The 25140-nt window shown below is 36.6% G+C and overlaps 1 pseudogene; it reads left to right on the forward strand.

The window, feature by feature from the left end:
- The first annotated feature begins 2089 nt into the window (after window positions 1-2089).
- LOC132593832 (centrosomal protein of 78 kDa-like) lies at window positions 2090-21140 on the forward strand (annotated as a pseudogene).
- Window positions 21141-25140: the final 4000 nt, after the last annotated feature.

Below are 25140 nucleotides of genomic sequence, written 5' to 3' on the forward strand. Positions count from 1 at the left end.
TTTTTTTTCAATAGTATCCTATAGTGGAAAGAGCACCAGTGTGAAGGCAGCTTAGGGTTTGAATTCCAGGGCTTATGCTCTCTGTGGCCTGGGCAGGTTTCTTTTGCACTACAACCCCCCACACTTGTAAAATGACATTAAAAACCACTCTTTCTGTGGGTTCTTAGAATTAATTAAGCAGGTTATGTGTGTAACATATCCTGGCACTTGAATGAGTTGTCAGAACCAAGGGCTGCTGGAGATGATGCTTCTGTCCTAGGTAAGCTCCCCTTCTACTGGGTGGCAAGGAAACACAAGCACAGTAGTCAGTGCTCTGGAAGAAGTGAGTTCTGGTGCTACAGAGCACAGAATCTCTTTTTTCTTTAATTTAATTTTTATTTTATATTGGAGTATAGTTGATTTACAATATTGTGTTAGTTTCAGATGTACAGCAAAGTGATTCAGTTATACATATATCCATTCCTTTTCAGATTCTTTTCCCGTACAGTTTGTTACAGGATACAGAGTAGAGTTCCCTGTGCTATGCAGTAGGTCCTTGTTGATTATCTCTTTTATATATTGTCGTGTGTATATGTTAATCCCAAACTCCTAATGTATCCCTCCCCGCCATCTTTCCCCTTTGCAGAGCACAGAATCTTGGAAGGGAAAGTTCAGGGTAGGCTCCTTGGAGGAGGTGCCATCCTTTCTAAGGATATGTAGAAGCTCCTGGGGTGGCAGGAGGGAGCAGTGTGTGTCAAAGTTTGAGAAATATAAAAAAAATATGACAAAACTCAGGTACAGGACTGGAACTCAGGGTTTGGGAAAGCAATGAGAGTTGATACTGGAAAGCTAGTGGGACCCCACAGAAAGGGGCCTTGTTTATCATGTCATAAGTTTGGATGTTTATCCTGAAGGCTGTGGGAAACACCAAAGAACAGTGAAATGGAATTCTGGTTTAGAGGCTCACTGGGACCTCCATGTGGAAGGCAGTTGATTGGGTGCAGCGTGAATTGTAATCAAAGGGTCCCACTTAAGTTATAAAAGGTGGGACTGGATTTTGCAGATCTGAGAGAGAATGGGTGAGGCCTGGTGACCAGTTAGAAAAGGAGGGCAGCAAGCGTGGGTGATGCAGTTTACAGCTGCATCTTTTTGTGAGATAAACAGAGCACAGTAGAGAGGGATTGTGGGTGGCGAGAGGATCTTACTTGATCTTCAGTGCTTTAGAGGGGCCTGGTAGAGGGGCCAGGTCTGGGCCCAAGATATGGATCTGGGCTTTTTGGAAGGACAGGTGTTTGAAGGCATGGGAGAGACTTAGGTTATCCACAAGAATATCCAAAGAATCATAGGTCTGAGAGATTTTTAAGTGGGCATATTTGAGGATGTTTATAAGCTGAGAGAAAGTAGCCAGCAGAGGAAGGGTGTGAAGATCTAGGAAAGGAAATGATTGTTCATTTGTTTTTGAAAAGCTGAATACTTATCGTGTGCCTGGCCCTTTTCTAGGATCTGGGGTTCACACCATCTGTTATCTCTCCTGCAAGGACAGTTCAATTCATCCCCTGGTGAACAGAAGTCAGATTATTCTTTGCATCCCATTCAGGTGTAAGAACTGTTCTGTACCTCTGAAGGGACTTTACTTAAGCAGAGTAATAAGTTAGAAATCAAAAGAAATTAGAGCTGGAAGGGACCTTAAAGGCCACTGTACTTAATTTTGCCACATATTTTACATTGAATATAAGAAAAATTTATTGTTGAGCCCATTCTCTTCAGAGTTCCTTCACTGAACTTCCTTTATGTCTTGCATCCAGTGGGGCTAGCTTGTAGATTTTGGCCTCCTCTTAAATTTGCTTCTTCATCCATATTACATTTTGCCCGGACTATGGCAGAACCTCCTGGGTGGTTTTGCGGCTCCTGGGCTTAGCTCCTCTAAGTTCATCTGCCTACTCGGGTTGAGTAATCTTGTAACATAAAAAGCTATGCTTCAAATAATGCTGCTAATGACTTGCCCACACAAAGTTAGTGCATACTAGCCCCCCAGCGTTTGCCCTGCCCAGAGGCGTGTAGTCTGAACTGTGCTGGGCCAAGCATCACCGGACGCGCAGGCTCAGCGGCCATGGTTCACGGGCCTAGCCGCTCCGCGGCATGTGGGATCTTCCTGGACCGGGGCACGAACCTGTGTCCCCTGCATCGGCAGGCGGACTCTCAACCGCTGTGCCACCAGGGAAGCGCCGTCTTGGGGCTCTTTGGCCCTGAGGAAGGGGAGCTTTTTGTGATCACTCCCTTTATCTAATTGGTCCTTCAGCAGCGGGTCGCCTTTTTCTAATCAGCGGAGGCACCCTTACTCAGCCAGTGGTAGTCCCAGGCCTCGTCACCTGTGGGACTCAAGCCACGCTCTCTCCCAGGCTTGCTTCGGCCAGCATCTCTATTTTCCTTTGTGTCTCTCCTCACACTTGGACCCCTGGCCTTTAGTCATCGCCACCTGCAGTATTTACAGTGCCCGGCAGGAGTCAGGCTTGAGTGTCTTTTCACAGATGTTCCCTCTGCCGTTAATGCACCTCCTACTCCAACTCTGCATAGCCTCATCTTTCTAGATTCTACTTCAGGGTTATCATGAAGCCGTCACTTAGATATAACTTTTTGCCTCCATAGGCACCTCTGTGCATAAAGGTTATGTTTATTTATCTCATGTGATTGAAAATTTGAGTTTATCCATCTTCCTCCTGAATGAAGGCTTTAAGGGCAGGAGTCATTTCTACTCCTTAGCACAGAGCAGATGCTCTTTTTCTTTTTACTTAGGTGCTTTTTAATGATGATAAAATGTATGGTTTAAATCACTCATTTTATAATAATTTTGCTTTAGGTTGTGACAGAAATGAAGTTTACAGAAGTCGTGTTCCTGCGATAAGAAATAAAGATGTGACCTTCCAGTTGTGTAGAGCTCATAAATGCTGTGTAAGTGCGTCGGGTGCACTAAGGAACCTGGAGCTAAGTGGGCTAGCTCTGAGAGAGAGAGACTTAACTATGTTCACAAAGGTAAGCCTTCATTGTGTCCTGCCAACCTTTGATAGTTGCTTTTGGGGCAAACTAAACCAATAAAATTTTAAACTGTTCCTCCCCATTAAAGGGATTGAATATTTGGCCACTTTGGTGCTCCTGTGTCTTGTGAATTGTCCAGCTGGAGATGGAGGTTTAGAAAGTGAGTTTCAGTCTTGTTTAAGTCTCTTCCCATCGGACTGGTCTCGTGATTTCCTACACACCATGTCTGTCTACCTTTTCCCGTCTACCTTTTCTTGGTGTTCATGCGTGGATTGTCTCCTGTACCTGCTCAAACCTTGGTCCATTCTCATTTGTACCATGGAAGTTTGTCATGCTGGATACTGTCAGAATTAATCTTACTTAAGTTTGTGTTAAGCCACAAACCACGCGTTTTCTATATTTTCTGTTTTTTGTGTGTGTTTATATTTTTATGGTTTCTCTTCAAGAAATAGTATGGGAAGGGAAATAGCAAGACGTAAAGAGCAAAAAAGTCATCATTCTCTTTAAATTGTTAGAACGTCTATCTGCAGTCATAATTATAAGGCACTGTGGTATGTGTTCAAATAGGAAATACATGTAACGTCCCATAGGAGCAGCAAATTCATTGGTGGTGAGGGTGTGTCATGGAAGTAATCACAAAACAGGTGACTCTTCATTGGGGTCCTGAAACGTTAGCGTGCGTGCCCTATGTCCAGTAGTGGTCTGGAGGGGTCAGGAAGCCTGCCTTTCAGTTTGAGGGAACAGAGGGTTTGAGGTTCTCTCTCTTCTATTGCTCTAGTATACTGCATAGCAGCTAATAAAATACTGGGTTTATAGTTGACATTTACATCGCTGATTGATCATCAAGATTGACATGTATCATTGGAACTGAAAATCGGAAGAGTCTTATGCTTTTTAGGTTCTTCTTTTTCCTTTGACTCAAAAGTATGTCGTACTTTACTGAGTGGTTGGCAATAAAGTTTGCAGTATTCAGTGTATTCAGTTTTAGTACCTAAATAGAATTAAAGTGTTGCTGTAAACTGGAATAAGACTTTGTTACTGACAAGTTTTAGAACGCATCAGTTCATCAATTACCTTTTTGGGAAGATTGTTGTTAATGATTTTAAAAATGTGGCTGTAAACCTCCAATTGACTCAAGAAAAGCAAATAAGTCAAGGTTGACAAATGTATAGGCTCTTCATCTTATCGTGTGTGTGTGTGTGTTTTTTTTTCCTTGTAGTTTTTTGTCAAGGTATAAAGAACTCTATCACTCTTAAGACAGTAAACTTCACGGGCTGTAATCTGACATGGCAGGGAGCAGATTACGTGGCCAAGATCTTAAAGGTGATTTTATGTTTAAACTTTCATGGAAACATATGTGATTGAAGCACATTAATACGTTGACACAGATGGCAGTTAATTTTTGTCTTTTGATACCTCTGAGTGCATCTTTCATTTTGTTGAAAGAATATGACCAGTTTTCAGTTTGGGATTCTACCATTTAGTAAAGATAGTCCAGTTAATTTTAGAAATAAGAGATTTAATATATAATACATAATAATACTTTTATGTATTTTTAGTTACTGAAAACACTGATTGTGATGCTGTGCAGAAACTATGCCATTATAGTCTTCAAGATTTAAATGAATCAAGTGTCTATTAGCTGCTGTAGTTTATAAACTAATAAAAATTACTACATCAGCAACTTGTAAATACAGTTTTTCAACTAATGCCTTAAGTTTACAGTGGTTCTAATTACTGTACTTAGGCCTAAATTATTTAGTAATTTGACATGAAGCCTTTTTAGTAGTTTGCTGGTGCAGATCAGGGATGGGTAAACTATGGCTGGTGGGCCAGATCCAGCCTGCCGCCTGATTTTGTAAAGAAAGTTTTTTTGGAACCTAGTCGCACCCATTGTTGATGTGGTAGCTCTGGCTACTTTCAGCCTACACCAGTGGGGTTGAGTAGTTGCAACAGAAACTGTATAGCCCACAAAGCTGGAAATGTTTAAATTTAGATTTTAAAAATTGAAGAATTCTTTGAGCCTCTACAGGGCAAGTCCACTGACCCCTGGGGGAGAAAACAGTCAAGAACTTGGGTGCCGAAGCCAAATGGCCTAGGTTCAAATTCCCTTTCTCCCTTTTCATAGCTAGTGATCATGGACAAATCACTTAACCTCTATGCCTCATTTGGGTTTAAATGAACTCATTTGTATAAATAGTGCTTGGCACATACCAAGCACTGTGTAAGTGATTGCTGTTATTTCTGCTTGGAGCTTTTATAAGCTATTGTTAATAGGAAAATGACACTAATGATTTTCCTTTTAGAGTGTCAAAGGTACTTTGAGTCGTTTATTTTTTCAAGAATGTAACAAGACTTTTCTCATTTAAAGTCAGTATTCCCTGGTACCAGAATTTATTTTATGAATAAAAAGAATTGAATGTCTTTAAGACAAGACTTGTGGTTAAATGTCAAACCATTATTTTCCCAAGGCACATCAAACTGGCTGTGCATAGTCCAGGCCTCTGAAGTTTGTGTGCATACCCTAGGTAGGATGTGAGATCCATGTTGTGAATATATTTTTGTTTTGTTTCGTTTTTTTGCGTTACGCGGGCCTCTCACTGTTGTGGCCTTTCCCACTGCAGAGCACAGGCTCCAGACGCGCAGGCTCAGTGGCCGTGGCTCACGGGCCCCGCCACTCCGCGGCATGCAGGATCTTCCCGGACCGGGGCACGAACCCGCGTCCCCTGCATCGGCAGGCGGACTCCCAACCACTGCGTCACCAGGGAAGCCAGTGAATATAGTTTTTAAAATAATGCCTGGGAATTCCCTGACTGTCCAGCAGTTAACGCTCTGCGCTCCCAATGCAGGGGCCGTCGGTTCGATCCCTGCTCAAGGAACTAGATACCACATGCAATAAGTGAAAGATCCGGCAGGCCGCAGCTAAAGGCCCGGCACAGCCAAACAAACAAACAAACAAATAAATATTTTTTCAAAATAAATAAAATAAAATAATGCCTTAGGAGTTAGGGCAACAAAATATTAGAACCTATTTAGCTTTGTATCATGAAAAACTATCTGTGTAGTTTATAATGTACGTAAGTTAAACGTATAGAACTTTGTGTATATAATTTGTTAAAAACGAAGATGCATATTAAAAAGTTTTCTTATGGGTTGCCCAGTCAGGTGTTTGGAGACCTTTGGAGGACAGAATGATGAAATTTAGAGCCTCAGCAATGACAGAATTTAGAACCAATTCCCTGACTTAGAAGATAAGGAAAATAATTCTTAGACTGTAATTGAGTTGTCCAACTTTACATAACTGTTCAAAAACAGGTCATCCAGTGGCTGGAATCTAATCCCTGACCGACTAGAATGTGGGTCACTGGACTCGTAAAGCAGAACTGACTGTTTAATTTCTCAGCTTGATTCTCCTGGCACATATGCTTGATACGTGTGTGTGTAAATCTCTGACATAATAAGCCATACTCAGTAGGCACACCCTGTTTCCTTATTGAAGCATCTTAATTTTGTCCCATTAAAGCTTTGAAGTATCAGACTATCAGAAGGCATGAAGAAACCTGGGCTGAGAGGCTTCGTTCCAGGAGACCTGATCTTGACTGTATGCCTGGTTGGAGGCGCATCCCTCTGAACTGCAACAAGCTCATTGGTGACCTGGGTTCGTGCTTTTGCAGAATCTCTTAGTGAGGATTTATGGCTTGGAGGTAAATGCTAAAATTGAAAATATTGAATTTTTGATATAATATAATGCTTAGCTTTTGGCGTGATACTGTTGTGATAGGATTTTTTTCAAAGCCTCATTTTTCTGATAGCTTTTATGTTGCTTTTAAACTTTCTCTAAGAGTTGCATGTATTCTTTACAGAAAATACACAGTAACAAGAGAACAATTACCTATAAGCTTAATACCCAGACATAAGCACTGTTCATTTTGGTGTATATATTTTCAGTCCTTTTTTTAATATATAAATATATTTGTACACTTAGGGATTACTAAACTAGAATTGTAGTATACTTGCTATTTCATATTCCTGCTTTTTTCACTTAATGAGGTATCACGTAATATTCCATCATATTGATGTCCCATAGTTTAATCACTTCTTTGCAATTATATTTAGACAGTTTGCTTTTCCCTGTCACAAGCAATGTGAATACGTTGTATATACACCTCTGTGTCCATCGGGCTTACTTGTGTAGAATAAGGTACTACACGTGGAATGACTAAGTGTGACATATTTTTAACACTGTTGATACACATTGCCGAATCACCACCCAGAAAGGCTATGCCAATTTGTAGTCCACCCCAAGAGTGGATGTGAAGCCTGCCTCTCACAAACACTGGCTGGTAGCACTTTTAAAAAACTGAAAGACTACAAAAATGAGTACCTCTCCCTTTTTTATGTAAGTGGGATTACTCCAAATTTTATACCTTTTTTCAGTTAATTTAGTATGACCATCTTAGCAAGTTAGTAAATTTGCATCTACTGCATCATTTTTTGTGACTGTTCAGTGTTCCGTTATATGAATATGCCAGGGTACACATAGCTTATCCAATCTTGTATAAAAGGTATGTCCAGTTTTTCAGTTACAAAAAGTACTCTGATATATATCCTTACCTATATCTCTATTTCTTTTGGTTAAATTCTTAGAGAGTTGTTGCATCAAAAGGGTATAGACATTTTGAAGACTTTTCTTACAGAATCGTGGCTTAATCTGATAGGAGAATAACCACATTTTGTTTTATTTTGTATTCATTTGATCTACTGGTGAGGTTTACTGGCTGTTTGTATTCATTTGGCTAGTTGGTTAATGACACCGTGTGTCCATTCTTCTGCAGTGACAGTTTGTAAGGGTTGTATCATATCCTGTCAGATCCATATGTCTGACTTGCTATTTCTGTATGTCATGGGGTGTTGAAAGACTCCAGTTACTTTAATGTGATGGTCTACTCAACACTTAAATAAATGACTCATGATAGTTTCCTTTCATGTAATAGTTTTTAATATCTTTGCTTTTGTGATGATCCCTTTTGTTTGAATGAGTAGGTTGTTCAGCCCCAGAACTACTAGAAGTCATGATCATTTGTTCTGGTTTTTGTCTGACGTTTTACCGCGAGAGTTCTTGACCATGATACTTTCATGATAGGTTTTTAGTATGTATTCTCTATTCACACATTGTTTGAATTTGTTATTATTTGTATCCTAGAAAACGGTACTTTTGGGCTTCCCTGGTGGCGCAGTGGTTGAGAGTCCGCCTGCCGATGCAGGGGACACGGGTTCGTGCTCCGGTCCGGGAAGATCACACATGCCGCGGAGCGGCTGTGCCTGTGAGCCATGGCCGCTGAGCCTGCGCGTCCGGAGCCTGTTGCTCGGCAACGGGAGAGGCCACAACAGTGAGAGGCCCACGTTCCGCAAAAAAACGAAAACAAAAACAACAACAACAAAAACGGTTCTTTTCTAATGTTGTACGTCCCTTATGTTTTTAGCAGATAATTTACTAATTAAAGTGAGTTATACTTGTAACTTGTTCTCATCTCTACTCAGAAAGAGGTGAACCTAGATACTAAGCCTGCTTCCACCCAAGAGCATTGTTTCCTTCTTGTGCAACCTCTGAATTCTTGCACGGAGTACTTTATTCATTTGTCAGTTTCACACGTAAGTATTTTAATACCTATTGTGTGCCAGACACGTGTTTAGGCACTAGAGATAAAGCAGTGAACCAGACACACAAAAGTCTTGCCCTCATGGAGCTTACATTCTAGTGAAGGAGTTCAGATAGAAATGAGTAAACGGAGAAGTAATATAATTTTAGATAGTAGGAGGTGCAAAAATATCTTAATGTAAAGAGAGTGAGCGGGGTCATGTAGGACTCCGTTGGACAGGTTTGTTAGGGGACAGCTTCACTGGAGAAGTGGCATTTGAACGGAGACCTGAATGAAGAGAGGAGCAAGCCATGTAAGATCTGGGGTAAACACATTCCAGGACAAGGAGCCCATGAGTATGCAGGCATATAGGTGGATGGAGTATTTAAGGAAAAGCAAGGAGGCAATGAGTATGCAGGCAGGTAGGTGGGTGGAGTATTTAAGGAAAGCAAGGAAGCCAACATGGTCAGAGGACTGAGTGCAGAAGATGTGGTATGACATGAGGTCAAGAGCTAGCCAGGGGTCTGATCTTGTAAAGTCTTGAAGGCCAGAGTAAAGATTTGGATTATTCTAAATGAGTAGAGGGTTTTGAACTTGTAAATGGCATGATCCAAATAGTATCTGAATGAGGGAACCTGGTATAGAGGATGGACTTGGGAGGATAAAGAAGAGAAACAGGGAGAGTAGTTAGGAGACTATCACAGTGGTCCAAAATAGAGATGTTTATGGCTTAGCTTAGGCTGGAAGTTTGGAGCAAGTGAAAAGTGGCTGAATTCAGGTTGTGTTTTGAGGGTGTAACTAACAAGGCTTGCCCATAGATTAGATGTGGGCTATGAAGGGAATAGTAACAAGGAGACAAGTCGTTGATGATTATGTGTGCAACTGGGTGGTATCACTTAGAAAAAGGGAGCTGATGGGAGGAGCAGCTTTTGAGGGAATATCAGGACTTTGGTTTGTTATCTTAGATGCCCTTTATGTATCTAAGTGTCTGGACAGTGCTCAGACTGTACTTTCTATCCAAAGGTATCCAAAGCCACTTTAGATGCAAAATGTTTAAAGCTGCCCATTGCTGCTGCCAAAATAGTAGCCACTGGAGGCAGTCTGCAAGATGGCATCTTAGGTTTCTGAGGAAGAAATTAGAATACACAAAGGGGGAGATAAGTGTATAATTACATAATGTAGATTTCATATTTAAATTTATGGGAAAAGCAATAATTAGTTGGCTTTTGGTTTTAAATCTAAATAGCCACTCATTGGGAACTAACTACTCTAATTTCCATTTGTTTTACTTTAGATCATTGTGTGATGAAAGCAGTTATCCAAAAAGTTCTCCAGGTGGAAGGAGTGCCAAGTCAGAGGTATATCACATGTTTCAGTTCTCTCGGAAGAATTTCTCTTTAATTGCTTGTTTTTCTTTCTTTCTTAAAAGAAAATTATCAAGGTACTTTCTGCCATCTTAAAACTAAGTTTTTAGTCAAACGAAATGGCTTTTCTGTTTTTGAAAATGTTGTGTGATGCTTTAATTTAGGTTCCCAGAAATGCAGATTGAAAACCTTTTATTAACTTAAAGTATCTTAATTTCCAATGAAGATCAAACCCTCCTAAATTATCTGAAACTTAAATGGCATATTTATCATTTCTGTCTCAGTACCAGTGGATAACTTCTCCATCGTGAAGGAACCATCCAAAGCTGCTAGACAGAAAAAGAGAACTCTAATTTGGGGAAGTGATCGAAAAGGAAAAGCTACGATTAGAGTTGGTAACTCTTTCTGAACTTATACCCCTTATGTTTTCTGGTGTGCTAAAATTAAAGCAGCCAATATTAACCACATGCATATTAGGAAGCCTATGATTATTTTGAGACTTATGAGAATTTATAGAATATAGATATAATAAATGAATTTAAAGAGATGTTAATATTAACCAACAGTATTGTTTGGATCTCATAAAAACTTCATTATTTTGAAAATATTTCCTGGTTGATAATTACTTCTGACACTTTGCAATTGAAATTTGGGGTGCACTTTGATGATAATTTTAGTACTGGTGCTTTTGAGGAATGATTTTTTTTAAATGCAGAATTACCTTTTGCGCTACAAGAAACAAAATTTCTTCTCAGTTCCAACCTTCCCATTGTTTCCTGCTCCTTTCTTAGAGATGCTTACCTAAATTTTTGAATCAGGTAATATCTTGTTTCTCTGAATGATTAAAAAAACTTGAAATATGTATGATCCTTATAAAAGACTTCTACAGACATGTTTATTTACCTAGATTGAACATTTTAGAAAACTATTTTCTAAATGTTTACTGTAATGTATATTTAATTTTCCAAATGGTAGTTAACCCAGGATATTACAACTAAGCCTATTATTTTGTTACGAAATGTAATTGTAATAAAAAGCTTTTGCACAGCCAACGAAACCATAAAGAAGACGAAAATACAACCTTCAGAATGGGAAAAAATATTTGCCAGTGAAGCAACTGACAAAGGATTAATTTCCAAATTTTACAAGCAGCTCATGCAGCTCAATATCAAAGAAAAAAACAACCCAATCCAAAAATGGGCAGAAGACCTAGACATTTATCCAAAGAAGATACGCAGATTGCCAGCAAACACATGAAAGAATGCTCAACATTATTAATCATTAGAGAAATGCAGATCAAAACTACAATGTGGTATAACCTCACACCAGTCAGAATGGCCATCATCAAAATATCTACAAACAATACATGCTGGAGAAGGTGTGGAATAAAGCGAACCCTCTTGCACTGTTGGTGGGAATGTAAAATGATACAGTGACTATGGAGAACATTATAGAGCATCCTTAAAAAACTAAAAATAGAGCTTCCATATGATCTAGCAATCCGACTATTGGGCATATACCCTGAGAAAACCATAATTCAAAAAGAGTCATGTACCACAATGTTCATTGCAGCTCTATTTACAGTAGCCAGGACATGGAAGCAACCTATGTGTCCATTGACAGAAGAATGGATAAAGAAGACGTGGCACATATATACAATGAACATTACTCAGCCATAAAAAGAAATGAAATTGAGTTATTTGTAGTGAGGTGGATGGACCTAGAGTCTGTCATACAGAATGAAGTAAGTGAGAAAGAGAAAAACAAGTGCCATATGCTAACACAAACATATGGAATCTAAAAAAAAAAAAAAGGTTTTGAAGAACCTAGGGGCAGCACAGGAATAAACACGCAGACGTAGAGAATGGACTTGAGGAGGGGGAAGGGTAAGCTGGGACGAAGTGAGAGATTGGCATGGACATATATACAGTACCAAATGTAAAATAGATAGCTAGTGGGAAGCAGCCACATAGCACAGGGAGATCAGCTCCGTGCTTTTTGACCACCTAGAGGGGTGGGATAGAGCAGGTGGGAGGGAGACACAAGAGGGAGGAGATATGGCGATATATGTATATGCATAGCTGATTCACTTTGTTATAAAGCAGAAGCTAACACACCATTGTAAAGCAATTATACTCCAATAAAGGCGTTAAAAAATAAATAACTAAAAATAAAAGTGAAGCCACCCACAAAAAAATAAATAAACCATAGGAAAATAATACCTATTGTTTACCAAATATTTTCTAAAAAAAAATATTTTGATCAGTTTCTGATTGGATATCCTAGGTTATTCAGACATTTCCTAGTAGTTTGCATTTCTCTATCACTTTTTAAATTTATCTATTCTGCTTGAGATTGCCACTCTTCTTAATAATTTACAATAGCTGCATGTTACTTTATGATTTATCACAGTTTCCAGCCCAGCAAATCTATTGAGAGAGCACAGAACTCTGATAAATGTGAAATATGCACTAGTGTAATGTTTTTTGTTTTTTTTGTTGTTGTTTTGTTTTTTGCAGTATGCGGGCCTCTCACTGCTGTGGCCTCTCCCGTTGCGGAGCACAGGCTCCGGACGCGCAGGCTCAGTGGCCATGGCTCACGGCCCTAGCCGCTCCGCGGCTTGTGGGGTCTGCCCGGACCGGGGCACGAGCTCGTGTTCCCTGCATCAGCAGGCGGACTCTCAACCACTGCGCCACCAGGGAAGCCCTAGTGTAATGTTTTTTTAAGAACACTTGATGAATGTTAGCTAAGAAAATTAGTAAAGCAGGGGCTTCCCTGGTGGCGCACTGGTTGAGAGTCCGCCTGCCGATGCAGGGGACACGTGTTCGTGCCCCGGTCCGGGAAGATCCCACATGCCGCAGAGCGGCTGGGCCCGTGAGCCATGGCCGCTGAGCCTGCGCGTCCGGAGCCTGTGCTCCGCAACGGGAGAGGCCACAGCAGTGAGAGGCCTGCGTACCGCAAAAAAAAAAGAAAATTAGTAAAGCAATAGTGATTTTGAAACCAACGAAGGTTTTAAGAAGCTAATAATAGGGATATTCAAGAAAATATTAAAATATTTTGATACACTCTGTTTACAGTATGAGCATATAATTTGGTTACCTTACTTTAGGTGAATGCAATAAAATATGTTTAAGGAGTAATCCATCCATATTAGACATTGTATAATATTTTGTTAAAATGAGTACATCTTTTCAATTTTCCCCTTGAATAAAACATATTCCAGATATGCCTAGCTTGAGTTGAAACTTAGAGTGAAATACAATGACATTAGTCTGGTTATCAAAATTATATAAAATTTTAAGGTGTTAGAATAACTAACGTTTCTGCCCATTCACCTGTTTAACAAATATTTATGGAGTGAACATTATTTGTCAGTCACTGTTCTGAATGACCAGAGTGCTCAGAGTCATCATTAAAGTCTCTGATCTTAAAGAGGTTCTATGCTAATAGGGTGATACAGATAAACTTTCTGTGTGTGTGTGAGACATATGTGAGATAGTGCTAAGTGTTGTGTAGGGAATTAAAGTAAGTAATGTGATAGTGACTTTTTTATTTCCTTAGATTGGATGGGCAAAAGGATGACATTTAAGAGGAAATTTGAAGGTCAAGGAATTCACCATAGAAAGAGGAGAAGGAAGAATATTCCAGGAAATCAGAACACCTATCTCAAATATTCTTAAGTGGTTAAGAGCTTTTCATATTTGAAAAACTAAAACTGTAGTGTGAGTTTAACACAGTAGGTAAGATGAAGAGTAATGAGATATATGGCTAGGGCCAGACCACCTAAGGCTTTCATAAGTTAGGGGAAGGAGTTTCAATCTTTCCCCCCTTCCCAATGTAGTTGCTTTCCTTCCTTCCTTCCTCCCTTCCTTCCTTCCTTCCTTTCCCTTATTACAGTAATCTCAGTGAGAGTTGACAGTGGCGTTTGTTAAGGTGGTAGTAATGTATATGCAAGAACATAGGCAGAGTCCATATATGTTTAGAGGCAGCAGAAGTGGAATTTTCTGATGTAATCAGTGTGGAGAGTGTAGTTGGGAAGGAGAAGTATCAAAGGGAACACAATTATTTTAGGTTTGACAACTGGATGCTAGTGTTTCCTTTCACAAAATTGAAAGAGTGAGGGACATGCAATTTAAGTGATGGCAGAGTCAAGATTTTTATTTTGCCTTTTTTAGTTTTGAGATGTTTGTTTTGTTGAAGCATCAAGTAAATAATTATTGATATGAGTCTAGTTTCTGGGCTAGAAGTTAAGGTAGGAAACATAGCTTTTAAAATCATCTCTGCATTCACAGATTTTTTTCCCTAGAAACAATTATATACCTACTTAAAATAGTCTCAATCACTGGTTTTATATGCATAAGAAAGAAAAAAATTTTTTTTAAATTTTCATTTAAAAATAGCATATTGACCATAGGACATTTTAAAGCAAAGAATGAAAGCAATAGTGCCAACACAAATTAACATAACGATTAAGATTTTAGTGTACCTGTATCTATTTTTAGATTGCCTATGTAAAAAAAAAAGTTATAAAGGTGAGAATATTCACTGGCTAAAGCTAAAATATCACCAAACAACTTTTGTTTAATTAGGAAGTTATTTTTTCTTTAACAATAGTTCTATTTACTAGAACAATAGTTCTAGTAAAGAGCACATTCTTACCCCATTCATCTTTTACAAAATCCCTGTCCCCCGTGCTATTTTCTTTATAGGACTTTGGACTCAACAGCACAGTAGATGATAGAAACAGAAGTGAATGTAGCTATAATGGCTACTGTATACCTAGATGCAGTGTATAGGAGAAGCATCATATAGAGCAAAATATCCCAATCTGCTACACTTACCCAAACCTTAGCATTTTATCTCATGCCTGTTTTGCAGGATGCAGCTACTTTTCTGTACTTTATTGAATTTACAATAGTTTGCTGATGGCCAGGATTCCATATTTCCCCACATTATCCTCTTAGCATCTGCCTTTTTCATTCCTCGATCATTGTCTATAAGATTAAAAACTCTACTCTGAGCAAAGCCTTGTTTTTACCCCATGCTCTGCCAACCTGGAAACAGCTCCAGAGTCTTATCTCATATTTATACAGAATGCCAAATCCTATTCCCTTAATTGCCTCAGCTGGGGAGCCAAGAGTGCATAAAACAGCTGGTGGCAAGTGTGTATATAGCAAATAGGTAGGGCAGACTCTCCTGCAAGATGCAATGCTGTATTAAGAATTTTGCAGTTAGGGGCTCTTTCCTCTGGAGGAAACCAACCCAACTAGTTCTGTTAAAACTCATTTACTATACACAACCACCTTCCAGATGGTAGCCTCTGACACCACAAAGTGCCAGAGGCAGAGCTGTGACTGTAAGATGTACATGTGGATGTGATAGGGTAAGAAATACTTTTTTTATTAGCAACTGAAGAAAGCATTTATGAAATGGAGACTTTGTGGCTGCTCTTCACACTCGGTGGTAATGCTGCTGTGCTTTTCAATCAGCATAAACCTGAATTCTATTTTGCTCATTTGTACATGTGTTAAAGGTCTTTTTTAGAGCTTCATTGTTTTTCTATGAAAGTGTAACATGCTTTTGAAGATGAAAATTCTACAAAGTTTTTTATATTTTGTTCATAATATCTTTTATTTTGAAGAGCGTTCTATTTCTAAACCTATGAATTTAGATCACTATGAAGTTTAATTCTAGTAGAAAGCCATTATCACTTTGTCTGTTATCTTTGTTTTCATTTTTCAGCCTTAGAGAATGAAAGGCCACATTTACTGTGCACCAATAATATTTTTATTCATGCCTCAATTCCATCCTCATGTATTTTCTATTGATTTCAAAATTAGACCCAAACTTGGATAAGTCATATAGGACATAGGAAAAGGGTTTGAAATTAATAACTTAATATTGCATTCCATATTTGGAATCAATATAATAATCACAATTAAATTTTTTTCTTGATTAGGTAATGTCTTGCTAGCGTTATTTTAAAATAAAATTAAATTCCAAAGTTAAAAGGTGCAGATTGCTAATTTGATGCATAAAACACCATGTAATTATTTTGATTTTTTAAAAAAATATCTCCCTCATTCAGAAGAGAATGTATTAAAACTAGTAGAATATGTAAACTTTTAAGAAATTCAGAATAGCTATACTGGGAAACTAAATGTTAAAAGTGGTCTTGGGGGTGCATAATAAATTTTTTTATGATAGCATGATTTTATGTTCCTAGAATATCAAGAGTGTTGAGATTAAGACTTCAAGACTTTTCATGGGAGATAAAAGTCGGTTTGTAATATAAATAATTTGACAATTAGCTTTATACATAACTATGCCATTTATTCGTGCATTAAATGTATTATTGGTCTACTATATGCTAGATCCTGCTGATACTGCAAGGGTAGTGTTAAGTCAACTAGCAAACAGGTACAAACTTTAAAATATGGCCCATATAGCAGAAATTAAAAGTGAAATGAAGTGGCTGAAAATTTAAAAGTGCAAAATAAGGCTGCCTAACCCTACTTTCATATAACGTGCATAATGAGGAAACAAGAGAACCAATTATAAATATAATTTGCTAAGAAACTGACATTCAAGAAAGAGAAGGAAATTTACCAATATAGAATAATATAAACGGAAAAAAATGACTATAACCGTGTTCCTCCAATTCTTGGTGACAAATTCATTTGATTTTGATGCATGAAAAGTATGCATCCATCAATTTGCTTTTATTCAGAGATATTTCTGAGAAGGATCTTGCTAGTCTGTTGTGGAAATTAGTTTTAAAAGTTGCATTTGCCAGAATGTCATTCTTGGAATTTGTTTTTAAGTAAATCCCTTTGAGATGATAAAGAAATACAAAATATGAAAAGTTATTTTCAAATCAAATAATAAAATGTTTTTTTATGTATATTTTATATCCCTACTTCATAATAAAATAATTTGTATTTTCACCAGATGTCGTTATTATATTAGTCCAGATTTTTCTATTTCTCATGTGAGATCAGGCCATTTCATACACTACACATTGGGGAAATAATAGGGAAAAGTGAAAAATTAGTATTTATAAGTTTGTGATAGTCCTAGATAATAGGAACTCAAGTAGATTGTTTCTTCCATGTATTTCATAGAGGGAACAGGTGGATTTTTTGACTATATATTCATTTCTATCCTACAAAATATATTTAGTTATAGATATTAAAGGATGTCATGAAATTTGGCACAGATGAAAAAGAACAAACTTCTCAGAGTGTGTGTATATAAACACTCATTTATGAGAAATTATAAATACTGCATTAAAATTGAATACTTTATATGTATTTAAATTTAGAATATTTATAAATATATAAAATATTATAATAATATACACTAATAATTATTTTTTAATTAGACTCTAAACTTGTAAGAAATAATGTTGAAATAAATCTAAGATTAAAAAAGGGAAATTGTGATTGTAGGGCTTACTGTTCCACAAAAATCTCACCTTAAACTAAAGGAAAAACAAATATATATTTTAAAATATTCTTTCAGCATGTATTGGCATGTCTATGTCTCTCTGTTTCTCTTTATAAATATACTTAGTTGACTCACATGCTAATAAAGTAATTAATCGATTGAGTTTGACAACCCAAATATAAATAATACATATATTTATATAAATTATAAGTAATATATGGTATATATTACATATATTTACAGCTAAATATTCTGTTATTAGATAGGCTTTATTTAAAAATAATGTTTATTGATTCTACAGGTTATTACATCTACTTCTATTTTGTTTTTGCTTTAAAGATTTTCTTTAAATAGTCTGATGAAATAAGGTCAGTAAGTCTGGTATATCAATATAGTATAACTTGAAAGCAAAAATGAAAGCACAAATACAATGAATAACTCAATATAGACCTTCAACAAGTTAATAACAATGGTTTCCACTTTTAAATACTGACAAATCATGAAAAATTTGTCTATAAAATTTGTGTTAAAACTTATCAGTTTTAACTCAGCAGCATTGTGGTAAAAATAATTTGTCTATGAAAATGAACTACACTTTTTCGTATTGATAAGCGTATTATAGTATAAAACTCACAGATGCATCTATCACACATTGAATTACTAAAGAAGGATGCTATAGAATTGTATGACTTTTTTAAAAAATCCATTTGATATATATTGAGGTCCTACGGATTATCAACCCCTTAAATTAACTGCTGGCAACACAATAATAGACAAAGCAATATCTCATTAGCCTATATGCCAATTTAGAGATCACAATGATCAATTTTATCATTTTCTAGAGAAACAAACCAAAATCCAGCAAGAGTAATGCCTTAGACAAACTCACACAGCATACAAAGTTTGCAACAAGTATAGGAAAATCACAAAAAACTGTAGCAGTGTGGGGACATGTAGATTGGAGAAAAATGTGTTACCATTGCAAGGCCTTAAAGTGTGACTGAACTGGTGTACTGGACCCTCTCCAGGGTCCTAACCTGGGACAAGTCCCCTTGTCTCAGCCAGGGAGGTTCTTTTTCCTATCAGATTCTCACAGCCGATAACAAAATGTATGCTGAGACTGGAACAGCACAAGCTTTACGCCATGACCAAAAATAGAGAAGGGGAAACTAGTTCACAAAGGAAATCAACTTCTCAACCCAAGTTGAGTTGGAGACACTAAATATATAGTAGGGTTGAGGTAAAAGAGAGGGATTTGAAAAGCGTAGGAGGAATATTCGTGAGTTATGTGAGAACAGGGGTGTGGTTTGGACCTGGAACTGATGCAACTCTCCTTTTAGTCCTTTTATGGGCTTTTCCAGTTGTTGCCATGGCAATTATCAACTGTCATGGCGCTGGTGGGTGTCATTTAGCATGCTAATGAATTACAATGAGCTCAAAGTCTACTGGAAGTCAAATATTCTGTTATCTTAGGCCTTCTTGGTTTCAATCAGTTCTTGCTTTTATCTCCTTGCAAGCTTCCTGAAGCACAGCTAAGAGTAAATGGTTTCTCTTCAAGGGAGGGGCAGAGGTATGACTCTGGGGCAACAGTCTTCGTAAAAAACGGCAAGGAGAGGGTGTGGTTGATGAAACCTAAAAAGAGAGGAAGCTGTGAAAGGTTATCTGGCAGTAGCTGTGGCCTTCAGCTGAGGGGCTCTGCTGGTACAAAGTGAAAGGAAACTGGAGAAGATCATAATGCAACCTCCCATTCATCTCTCCCTCTGGTCTCCTGCTAGACTTCCAGTGTAATACGTTGCCTGAAACCAATTGGAAGCAAGGAGGCTATAGAGCTAAATTAGGTACACTGAACCAGCTCCTATCCTGGGGCACTGAGCAATATATAGCAGGATGGGGAGTGGATCTGGATAGACAAGTGAATGATATCTCTCATCTTCAACACTTTTTACCATCAGTATCTCCTTCTTTTCTTTGCTTAAGTGAAATATTGTGTTCCCCAAACAGTTTTTAATCCTCTATTGTATAATCATACTGTTACTACCCACCTGAAACTTAAAATATTAGCTTTCCAGGGTTCTTTATATGAGATAGTGAGAGGGGGTTGGTAAAATGAAATAATGTTTTTGGATAAAGCATATTGCCTTAGTCTTCTCTTTATGTTTAGTCATGAGGCCTAATATTATAATAATATCCACCTTCTTCCCCTTCCGTGTTCTCTTTAACTTCAGCTGGACAGAATCTTTCACTTAGTGGAGAAACCCAAATCTTCACTCCATATCATCTGGGTTTTTCGGGACCTTATCTTTATTGAGTTGATCTTATTGGGACTCTCATTCAGGAAGAATTAAAAAGTACCACAGTGAGTCATAATGGTTAGAAAAAGAAACTTCACTGTCTCTATTGTGAAGCAGTGAGCCAGTTTTTTCTAAGTGCAGTTGATACACAGCCTTCTCCTCTGCTGTAGACTCAATGGATGAGGACCCCAAAATGACAGTCTCAGCTTCTATTTTATCAGAACTGTGACTTACTTCTTTCAGAGAAGCATTCATCCTTTGGTCACTAGGACTTCCCAGCTGATCAAGACTGTAGGGACAAAAGCAAATTTCTTTCAGTCAGTTGATAGTTTTAATAGTGTAATGAGCTACTCCCATCTCCTTTCCTTGGTTTCTATACATTCTGTCTATGGAAGAGATGTCCACATATAGAGACCTTTTGTTTAAGAAATATATTCTATCATGTGGGACAGCAACTTGGTTGCTTGGTTTCCTTAAATTAATTTTTTCTGGCCATTTTTTTAGTGCCAGTTGCTTCTGAATGATGGATAATCGTAAGGCCAGTGAATTTGTATGGGAATGAACCTATTTTCTTATGTAGTAGTCATGTTTGGATAAAGTTACCTCTTTAAAACACAGATCTGATTATAACATTCCTGTTTTACAAGCACTCAATAGCTTCTCATTTCCTCCAAAATAAAGCTCAAAACCTATAATATAAAATACACATTTAAGATCAGGCTTTAATTTTTTTTCATTTTTATTCTTTACTAAGAATTTCTAGATTTTCAAATTAAAACTAGATTAGACCACTTGTCACTTACTTTTTCCAACTTTTGTCTATATTTCTGAAGATAGCTAATTTACCATTTTTACTTATCCAACACTCATTATTAAAATTCAGCTCAAAGACTAACTTCTAAATTTGCTAGGACCTGAGGGCAATTATACTTTTTGTTTCCCTTCCCTCTCTTTTTTTTTGTCTGTCAAAATCTCTCTGAGAGCAGTCAATATAAATATACTGCACAGGCAGACCTCATTTTATTGCATTTCACTTTATTGCACTTCACATATATTGCATTTTTCACTAATTGATGGTTTACGGCAACCTTGCTTCTAGCAAGTCTACCTGCACAGTGTTTCCAGCAGTATTTGCTCACTTCTTGTCTGTGTCACATTTTCACAATATTTCAAACTTTTTCTCTATTGTTATATTTGTTATGGTGATCTATAATCATTGACCTTTAATGCTACCATTTTAATATATTGAGGTTCCACAAACCATGCCTATATAAGACAGCAAACTTAATTGATAAATGCTCTGTGTTTTGACTGCTCTACCCACAAGTTATTCCTCAGTGCCACCCCCTCTTTCTCTCTCCCTCACAGGCTTCCTCATTCCCTGAGGCACAACAATATTGAAATTAGGCCAATTAATAACCCTACAATGGCCTCTAAGGTTCAAGTGAAAGAAAGACTTGCAAGTCTCTCACTTTAAATAAAAAGTTAGAAGATTAAACTTAGTAAGGAAGGCATATTGAAAGCTGAGATAGGTTTAAATCTAGGTCTCTTATGCCAAACAGCCAATCTGTGAATGCAAAGGAAAAGTCTTGAGGGGAACTAAAAATACTACTCCGGTGAACACATGAATGTAAGATAGCAAAACAGCCTTTTTGCTGACATGAAGAAAGTTTTAGTGGTCTGGATAGGAGATCAAACCAGCCACAATCAAGCCAAAGCCTGATCCAGAACAAGACTGTAACTCTTTTTAATTCTATGAAGGCTGAGAATGGTGAGGAAGCTGAAGAAGAAAAGTTTGAAGCTAGCAGAGTATGGTTCATGAAGTTTAAGGAAAGAAGCCATCTTTGTAACAGAAGTGCAAGGTGAAAGAGCATGTGCTGGTGTAGAAGCTGCAGCAAGTTATCCAGAAGATCTAGCTTAGAATGAAGCAGGCTACACTAAACAACAACAGCCATCAACTAGGCGGTAAGACCCTACATCAACAAAAAGATTATGACTCACTGAAGGCTCAGATGATGGTTAGCATTTTTTAGCAACAAAGTATTATTTAACTGAGACATGTACATTGTTTTTTAGACATAACGCTATTGCAACGTAATAGACTGCAGGATAGTAGATATAACTTGTGTATGTCTTGGGAAATCAAAAAACCTTATGTGACTCACTCTATTGTAGTATTCACTTTATTGTGGTGGTCTGTAACCAAACCCTCAATAGCTCCAAGGTATGCTGGTACCTCTGTGTAACTCAGTGGCTCATTTCTTGTTTTAAACTCCTTGAAGCCAGAGATCACATTATATAATTTCGTGAACTATGGTACCAAGCTAAGGAGGTTTTCATCAGTTCTTTGTTGAATTTGAATTAATGTAAATATTTATATTAAGAAAAGTATGATAAAATCATTGCAAAGGTAAATCATACTTTATTATAAATGTTACAATATGAGTTTCTTTTTTCTTTTTTTTTTTTAGGGATCTATGTCATAAACAGAGTGCTTGAGTGGTCCTGTTTACATTCTTGATGTATTATAAAGCATATTTGATACTTTTCTGCTATCAACTTTTGCAGAAGTGGCTGCTCCAAGGAGAAAGGCAAAACATCTTCAAAGTCTCCTGCTGACTTAACACTGAAAACACTGTTGAATAGGTTAGTGGGTACTTAGAAGTTATTTGTTGTCAATGATGATTAAATCAGTAAACATTTCTTAAAATATGGATAAACCTATGCTATGGTAGTATAATAGCATCTTACCCTAAAAGTGTAGGATCATTGTTATTTTCAGTGACTAAAGTATATGTAATCATTTAGTTCTACAACAAATTTTGTTAAATACAAAAGCATGACAAGTGTTAAAATATTTTAAAACTCTAGATTATTGTGCAAAAACATTCATTTGTGTATGTTTCCTCTTATTCTGTTATATGGCCAAATGTGTACCCAATAGTTATGTGAAGACAAAAGCTGAAAGTTTCAGTCCCAAAGACAGTTTGAAATTTTCCAATTATTTCAATTAGATAATAATAATTTGTCAGGAAATAATGCAAAGTTGGCGGAATACTGTAGTTTTTATTAGCAGTACATGAGACTACAATGTTACAGTAATTTAAATTTAAATTGAGCCTAAAGTTTGGTTAAATTTAAAGTAAACCTAACATTTGTTAGTTAAGATAATGTTATGCTTTTATGTGTAATTTTTATTTTATTTTGAACTTTAATAATCCTTGCAGTCATCTTGGCATCAACTATAAAGTTGATGTGAGTGTATTTAATTTTTGCTTTTGACTCAATTTTTGAAAACTTAATAAACATAATTATTAGTAAATGTACATGTGTAAAAATTAGGAAATTAAGCAATTCATATATGTATAAATAACAAATTTGCCCATTTGTTCATTCATAATATTTTACTCAATTTTTTTACCCATTCAATACTTGATATATACTATTTATTAACACTGGAAGACTCTAGGAACACAATGATAAACAAAGCAAATGATATGTAATAAACACCCTGTAACGATACATAAATTTAATAAAAATCTAAATAAATGACTACAGATAGATCAAAGGTACCTAAGTGGATGGATGGAGAAAGAGAGAGAGAGAATTATGGATAGATATGTAGTTTAAAAGATTAATTAATATAGAGAAAAACTAAATATAAATTTAAGTGAGTATAACGGCAATACTTATTTGGGATTTGAGAGTCAGATTAGGTCTATTTGAAAAACAAAATGCTATAAGAAGTAGTCAATTAAAGAGCAGGGGAAGATCATTCCTTGGAATGGGAAGAATATTTTCTTTGGTTTAATGACTACATTGTGTACAAGAAACTAGAAAAAAGTCCACAGTAAGTAGAACTGGTACATAAAGTGGAAAGTGACAGCAAGAAAGACAAGAGTAGTGAGTAAAGCATGAATAGAAAGTGGCACACAAGCAGGGAACAAACATGTAGGCTTGTGAATTAGCCTAATTACTATGGAGAATGATTGAATTATTTGAATCATAGAAAGGTTGGAGTATTATGCTTATTTAAAAACCACTCTACTGTATGGAGAATAAATTGGAAGTGGGTTTTGGACCTAAGGAGTGGAAGAGGAGAGACATATTAGAGACTTGAAGTAATGCACGATGATGGTGGTTGCACTAGAATAATGGCAGGTGTTATGGAGAACAGTGAATATATGTATTTTAGATGTTAGATATCTACAAATTGATGCTATTTTAAAGACCAAAGTAGGTAGGAAATGGACCAATAACATTATGTCAAAGATAACCCCTAGCTTTTAGGAAGAATCAACCTTTTAGATGAAATAAAAGTTATTGAAATGGCAAACACAGGTAGACTAAATTGCTTCACTAAATTGGTGGAGAGCTGGGTACAGAGTGGGGATGGGAAAGCAGTAGGATGTAAAGGAATCAGGCATTCAGTTCTGAACATATTAATTTAAAAGTGGCTAAGAAATATGTCTACAACTGGAGTTATTAAGAATATAGTTGAACATACGGATCTGGATTTTTATAGATTAAAAACTATAATTTAAGAGATAATACCAGATGCTTTTAAAAACTTGTAAATACAGTAATTCACTTAGAGATAGAGTGAACAGGAGAAAACAAGAGAGCCTAAGACAGACAAGGAATTCCAGTAATGACATATCAGGTTAAACAGCTATGAAAGGAAACTGAGAAAAGAAACTAGTAATCTGATGAAGATTAAGAAAAGAGAATATTACAAAAGAAATGTTTGCTCAATTGTGTTGAATTTTGCTAAGATATCTAACTAATTAGCTAACTAAGCAAAGAAATAATTTTAATATTAAGATTACTGATTCTTTTGTTTACATTCCAGGCAAAGACATATAATATGCCTGCAAGTATCATGCCTAGAATTAAAACTAAGGAGGATTTGAAATATTAATGAGTTACATTGCATTAATAGATTTTAAGATAAAACCCTTAGAGAAGAATAAAATTGCATATGTATTTTCTTATGAAATTGATCTATAGCATTAATTAAATTTAGAAATTGTTTATATTTAATCATTCTTTGCAGAACATTGCAACATTGTTTGAGCTTATGAAGAGAAAATAATACATAGGGCTGTTGTCAATTCTATTAAAAGAAGTAGGGTATAAAAGTCTATTAGCTTTTGATAATAATATTTAGAGGTAGTAAGTATGAAGTTAATATTTGCATTAAATGGTTTATAGCAGGTAAACTCCTAAAATTCTCACATGTGTAAGAATTAGAGTTAAATTTATTAAGGATTAAATCTCGAATGACATTCAGAACAAAGGGAAATATTTTCTTCATAACCATTCCATGTTTTGCTTCAAATGCGTTTATGTTTGGTAACAATTACTTGAATCAAAGCAAAATTA

The sequence above is a fragment of the Globicephala melas genome, chromosome 18 (genome assembly GCF_963455315.2).
Source record: "Globicephala melas chromosome 18, mGloMel1.2, whole genome shotgun sequence".
Taxonomy (NCBI): Eukaryota; Metazoa; Chordata; class Mammalia; order Artiodactyla; family Delphinidae; genus Globicephala; species Globicephala melas.